We start from the raw sequence: 7,126 nt of genomic DNA, 5'->3' as shown, positions 1-7,126 counted from the left end.
CGCTCGAGGTCGTCAGGTTCGGCCGCTCTCGCCTTGCTTCGGCCGAGCTCGTGCGATTCCCCCGAAGGCGGCGGTGTTCGGTTGTGTTTTTAGAAATATCTTTCTCTATCGATTGTATCTTTCTATAGTTAGATTTATATTTCTAGAATACTTCTATTAATCCAAATAGAAACCCCATCTCTAACCAAATAAATACAAGAAAACACCTTCTTTTAAAAGATAGCGAAATATTTTTATACTTTGTATAATTATATTCACATTTATATTTATAATTTCTTTTGATGCAATCTATTAATAATTATCTATAATATCTATAAAATTCTAGACATGTATTTAAATTATTATTTATATTATGTATCGTATCTACTGCTGCAACTGATTTTTTCTTCTAGTTTTAAACTTTATCTGTATGTATTTATGATATATTTCTAGACTTAGATTTCTACCTTCATATTCTTTGTATTTATAATTTTTATCATCAAAAGCCTGCCTACTGACAAGTAAAAAAACCCGCTTTATTTAACGATTTAAAAAATATTTTTATATTTATAATTTTCATATTTCTGTTTATAATTTGTTCTCTAGTACGTGATAACATACCTGCTCCTGCACCGCAGTGGGGCTCCCTCTCCTGGGCACCTCGGGGTGCCCCCAACGGCATCAGAGCCCCGAGTCTTCACCCCCCCTTTTCCTCTAGTTAGAAACTACACTGGAACTTTTTTCTGGAAACAAAGACATGACCTAAATCCTCTCCCCATGTCCTAGACAGATAGATGTTCAGTTCTTAGTTGACTGGGCAGCAGTTTCTTCAATAGAACGAGAAACAATATGGAAACGTTTTAGCTACAAGCAAATAGGCAAATCTGAACAAGGTCCTGGTGGCCAGCCACTGCAGTTATTTTGAAGCAATTTTTTAAACAATCAAATACTGATACCACAAAAAATAAAGCAAAAAGCTGACTACTGGCTAAGAAAGAAGGAAAAATTAACTTTTGACAACAACAACATTCCAAGGACACAGGCTTTTTTCCAATCTCATACCTTATTACTACCTCTCTTGGGAATTCTCATCGTGGATCCCAAAAGGAATAAATCCCTCAGAGTGTCCTAAAGCACAAAGTAGCACGCACCAGCTCCTCACACTCCCAGGAAGTCAGCACAGCGTGCACCCAGTCTGCAACAAATTCTGCTCAGTGAGGGTCTGCAAACAAAGTTTCAAGTGATGAACTGAACTCATTTTCAAGGGACGCTTTCTAAGCGCAGAAGCACAACAAAGAACAAGCAGAAACAATCCTTAAAAAATCTGCAAGTTTTATTTAGCATGTATGCGACTGATTGCCACCCTATGGCTTCTCACTTGGATTTGTCTGTAGGTTCAGGAAGATGATAATGCACACTCTGCCTTCCCTGAACCCCCCACACCAGCTGAGCGCTGCTCAGCACGTTCAGACCATCGGGAACTGGGTTACGCACACCGGGATGGACCGGAACTCCTCTGCTGCAGATTCAGGAGACGAGAGCAGAGAGGCGCTGGCTGAGGCGTCATCCCAATTCTATTTCTGTGTGACAAGAAGTAGTTTGCTCCCAACAGCTGCAACAATCCTCAGCTCACTCCCGTGGTGAGTATTAATGGCACACAGAGGGCAGCCTGAGGAAATAATGGTCTGGGCTCTAAGTGGCTGGGACAGGCTCTGATTTTTTTCTTTTGTATTTGCATGATGATCGGTACAACAGGGCTCTGATGGATGACTTGGCAACACGCAATTAAAAACTCCTCCATAGGATTACATGGACTTATAGGAAAAGACAAAAGCCTATCACCCTTCTGAAATCTCCTTTTAATCCGAAGCACGTGGATTGTCACTGTACTGCAACTTCCAGGTTTTCAAAGCAGCTTACTTCTGAAGACCAGGAAACATTTATTTCTACAGAAACAATGGACAACAACCAGGCTAATCTAAGCACTACTGTTTGATAGGGGATCTGCAAGTGTGCCAGTCCAGCTTAAAGCGGGCTTTACGCCAGTCTAACGTCCCCACTAAATTCTTCGCATATCTCCCGACCCCAAAATCTTATTTTTCCCCAAAGCTTCTCATCATTAGCGATTTCCAAGTAACATGGTTTTTTTACAACATTCAAAAATGTCATGCTGGACTGAACTAGAGAGTAATTTTCCAATATAAGCTTAGCAAAGTCTGAATTGACTTGTCCAGACAGAAAACCTACAAGTGAACACCTACACCTGCCTAAAAAGACCTAACGAGCCCCTGGCAGCCACCGGCATCAAAGCACAGTGGATGTTTCTAATCCAGGGTAAGGAGAACAATATCACCTTTTGTTCTCTCCAGTTTGTTTCCTCTGCAGTCCTATTTGCTTCTTATGATTTTTACAGTCTCTGTATCTTCTCGGGCAGCGCTGAGTCTGACGACCAGGATACGAGAGTCCTTCCCTGCCCTACGGAGAGAACCAGGAAAAAAAGTTAAAAAAAGAACAGGGCAGTTTGAAGTTAATACTTCCGACGAGAAGCAGCACCTGACAAACAGAGCAACGGTGAACAAAGCGTGATACCTCCCTGGGGACAGAAGACTTACAAACTCTCCGGGATTTACAATTCTAGTAACCAAGCCCTTCAGCACAGCAGCCAAGTGTCCCATTAGGTGGTGCTGCACCAAAGAATGATCCGAGAGGTTCCAAAGAGTGAAACGCACGTTATTTTCCAAAGACGTAAAATCTTGCAAAATAACAAAACTACAATAGATATAAACTACAGGGCAAGAGTACAAGTGTTAACTTGAGGAGCTGGAACCATCCAGGTAAGCAACTGCTAACTGGATCCTCAACAGAGTTTGAGGAACCCTTCAGGATACAGAAGGGTTTTCCCCAGAAATTTCACAGGCTGAGTTTTGATAGAAGTACACTTGCCAGATGTCACCCATCCTCCGGGTGTCCTGAGAGAGCTGCGAATGGCTCTCATGTGGTTTGAGCTGGTTCTGTAAGGGCTCAGGGTGAATTTCACCAGATGCAACCAAACTGGGCAACTCCCAGTGGGACAGAAGGAACCCAAAGCTTGTTTTACCCAAAGCTTGGGTAAGCAGAGCTCCAGCAAATACTGCGGAAACGGACATAACAGGGTAACAAATAATAAACATACTTTTTTTTTTTTTAATTTTACCTTTTTTTTTTCCCTTCAGGTGAGCAAAACAATTAAGGAGAAGGTGGAAAACTCACCATTACTGAACATTTCATCATCTGTAAGCTGACCATCCTTAGCATAGAGGACTCCAAATTTAAAATTCACCAATCCCTGGGAAATAAAACCAGATATTGCATGATAAACAGTCAAACAGAAGACGTAAGAATTTGTTTCCTCTAAGGACTTTCACGTATGTACGTATCTTTGTATACATCCTACGCATTAGAACATACATTTTATACCATCTCCCAATACATAACAATTTACCTTTAAACTTTGATAGTATAGCATCAAATCATTAACTTAAATTGTTGCTCTATTATTGTTAAGTTGGTGCTTAAAGTTATTTTTGCTGTCATGTTCAAAAAAACATTACTTATTTTTACTGTAACGAGCAATTGATTTCCAAGTCATCATAAGCCCATCAAAATACAAAGCTGTATTCACTGGACGGGTCTGTGAGCTAGAAGTAGTTAGGCTTATCCTTACCTCTTGCTCTTCCAGAACCAATAAATCCTGTCAACAAAAACAGCATCTTTAGCCCCCTCCTATTAAAGATTCTACAAGGATGATGGTTTTATTTGTGTTTAGAAGTTTGGATTTGAAATGGCCAGTTCAATGGATAAAGACAGTTTAAGTAGTATTAGATTATTATTATTATTATTATTATTATTATTATTATTATTATTATTATTATTATTATTATTATTATTATTATTATTATTATCTGCTACTGGAAGAGACAAACCAGTAGTATCTATACTTAATTACTTCTATTTCCAGGAAATCATAAAGAAAAAGAACCAAACAAAAAAAAGTCACTTCCTACCCTTTGTATCTCAGGATGAAAAATGTCTCTTGGGCTCTTCTCCAGTTTCTCAAGACTCCTGGCACTGAAATGCAAATGAACGAGTGCTTTAGAGGAGGGCAAGTGCACATTTCAACCCTGAACCACCAACCGATTGCAGTTACAGCACTTACAAAATGAATCGTTCCCAGAGCCTCTGGGAAATGGAATGGTTTGTGCAACTGCCATTTCTTCCCCAAAATACTAACTTCCAACACTTCCTAAACTTAGCTTGTATTTTAAAAACAGAAATTAGTGAGACTCAGGGTGGAGATCAGGTTGAAATTGATTTCCTTCTAAAGCACAGGGCTCTGTTCCATCACCCTTCACTTTGGCTCCACACAGAATCACGGGGAGCATTTTAGGAGGGCTCAAGAACCAATTCTATTTCTCTCTTTTTTCTAGTTCTCTCTCTTCCTAAATAATTCAAGGCAAGTCAAATGAAAAATGACAAGTTCAGCATCAAATTCACACTTTTTCCCTTTGTCTGCTCAAGAACAGGCTTTAAAACCACTTCTTGCTGCCTTCAACGATTTAAGACTTGCAAAACAGTTTCACAAGTTTGATAGGTTTATCATAAAAACCACAGAACGCAAGCTCTGAATTACAGGAAAAGGTACACAGGCAAATATCTAAACTGATGGCGGCTTATTTGTCAATCCATACCTTAATGGAGATTGCACTGAGAATGGTTTTGTGGGACTCTAAGGGAGACATATTTTCTGAGTAACCTGTAAACAAGAAAAGCTAGGATATATTACAAGACATACCCTCTTTTTCTGCATATTCAAATAGGATTATCAATAAAAACATTTCAGTTAAAAATGAAGAAAGAAAGCCAAGGTAATTTTACGTAGCTATATTTACTGCTGATTTAGAGAAAAAAAAAGTCACGGGTGCTGCAAAGAAAAAAAAAAAAAGTGAACCACAAATGCCTACAGTAGAACTTTAAAACAATTGCTTGGATAAAAGCATCACGTGGAACATGAAGTAGAAAAAAAACGAAACCAGTATCAGACCTGCCTATTTTCTTACCATTGCACAAGAAAATCCGACAAGCAGTATAAAGTCACTGCCTAAAACTGATCATAGGATGCAACCAAGAACAATTTAGGCATTTGCTAATCTAAACGGAAACCTTTTCTGGATCCTAGTGTGAAAAATGCATGTATTTTATGACTGGCTTTTCGCAAATATTAAAATGAATATTATATGTGTTGTGTTAGAAAGTAATGCTGTATTAATTCTCTTAAGTACTGTGTTAAATATAGTTTTAGGTTATAAAAATTGTTAAAATAGAAACTATTTTTAGTAGGATACTATTTTTAAACGAAAGGACCCACAGCGAGATAGCAGCCACAGGACACCTAAATCTTTCAGAGAAAAAAAATTTATGGCCCTCTTATCAGAAGAAACGAACTTCTTGCTGACTCGAAGGCGCTGTTAGGATTCAGAGGAAGAAGTTGACCACTACCAGACAGAATCCTGTGTTTGAATGGAATTTATGCATCATGTATGAAGTGTATGAATATGCAACAGGCTGTTGTTTTTAAGGGTTAATCCTTTGTTAACGGGTGTCCTTTTTCGGGCTCGTGCTGCCCAGAAAAAGGTACTCGGACGTCCATAACTCTTTGTATTTATTGTCTCATATTGCCCTAATTAAAATTGTCCAAATTATTATTACTGTAATTGCATTACAATTTTTATAACCATTTTATTACTATTAAATTTTTAAAATTTTGAAAACAAGTGATTGGCGTTTTTAACACTAGTGTCAAATCACAAGTTTTGTCTTTCGAAGCTCGAGGCTGGAGAGCATTTCCCCTGGGGGTCGGGAGGGTAGGGGCACAAAGGGCTGAGTTTGCGGATCGCACCTGTGCCATCAGAAGGATCCAGCCCGCGCGCTCCTTGTGCTCGCCATTCTCCGGGCCATCGCTGTGTTTTACTGCTCAGCGATGCCGCTCCATCTGTTTGCGTGGAAGAAAGAGCCACGAGCACTAAGGCACTCAGCAGCCGTGTCATTCCAGCGATGTCGAGCGCTCTCTGCTCGCAAGGCTGAGCACGCCGCGGAGCTGCCTCCGCAGCCGCTCGCCCGTCCCTGTTCGCTGCCCCCGGCCCGTGGAGCGCTGCGACCGCGCCTCTGCCGCCCGCCGAACCCGGCCCCGCCGGGCCGCCCCCGTGCCAGCCATTCTTCTCGGCCATCATGTCCCTTTGCACTCCGGAACGTTCCTCAGCCCTCCCGGCCATTTACCGAGCCCGCCCCGCCCGCCGCTCGCTCCCGCCCCTCGCCCTTGCCTCGCTCGGCAGCCGCGTCCTTCCCCCGCCCCTGGCACCCAGCGGCGAGGGGCAGGGCTCTGGCTCGAGGGGCTGCAGTACCGCTCTCTGGCCACAGGGCGGCAGACTTACCAGGGCTGTGATTTTCCCGCCCTTTTGGCTACCACCTTGAGAAGGTCAAGCGAGTCCGCGACATCCGGGACACGCCACTCCTAACATGGCGGCCTCGCGGCTGCCTGTCGGTGGCGGGCTGCAGTACCGCGCTGTGCCCACAAGGGGGCAGCACTGCGCCCACCCAAGCCCGGGCTGCCTGGGGGGAATGCGGACGGGGAAGGCGGCAGATAAGAGCAGGGGCGATCCCCTCCAAAAACTCCGCTGAAATAAATGCCCCAAAACAGCCGGGAAAAAAAAACAACAAACCCTGCCTTTAAACCAATAAGAACCAAAAACCAAAAAGTTCCCAACCCTTTCTTTTAATCAATATTTAAATATGTTTATATTTTTCATATTTATATACACATTTATATTTGTAATGTATATTGATGTATAACGTTTATTTATACATTTATATTTATAATTTTCTATTTAGATATAAATTTATATTCTATATTACATCTATTTCTATTACTTAGATTTATTTATATATTTTTATACATATCTTCATATATTGATTATATATTTCTGTGTTAAGATTTTTACTTCTGTAACACTTACATTATTTAAAATAAAGCCCCTGCCTCTACCGAAATAAAGCCAAATGAAGCCCTTTCTTTTAAAATGTATTTTACTTTTTAATAATATTTTTCAAATTT

General features: G+C 41.0%; 1 long non-coding RNA gene across 2 annotated transcripts; it reads right to left on the bottom strand.

Moving 5' to 3' along the window:
• Positions 1 to 1,294: 1,294 nt before the first annotated feature.
• Positions 1,295 to 6,095, bottom strand: LOC136570937 (uncharacterized). Of its 2 annotated transcripts, XR_010785580.1 has the most exons (5): positions 5,915 to 6,095; positions 4,707 to 4,771; positions 4,023 to 4,086; positions 3,229 to 3,304; positions 1,295 to 2,454 (listed from the first exon to the last, which is right to left on the bottom strand). It is a non-coding gene; the product is annotated as an uncharacterized lncRNA (long non-coding RNA). The 2 variants fall into 2 exon arrangements; XR_010785579.1 differs by lacking the exon at positions 5,915 to 6,095 and having other exon boundaries at positions 4,707 to 4,854.
• Between the last annotated feature and the right edge of the window lie 1,031 nt (positions 6,096 to 7,126).

The sequence above is a fragment of the Molothrus aeneus genome, unplaced genomic scaffold (assembly GCF_037042795.1).
Source record: "Molothrus aeneus isolate 106 unplaced genomic scaffold, BPBGC_Maene_1.0 scaffold_43, whole genome shotgun sequence".
Lineage (NCBI taxonomy): Eukaryota > Metazoa > Chordata > Aves > Passeriformes > Icteridae > Molothrus > Molothrus aeneus.
This window is presented reverse-complemented; position numbering and strand designations above follow the sequence as displayed.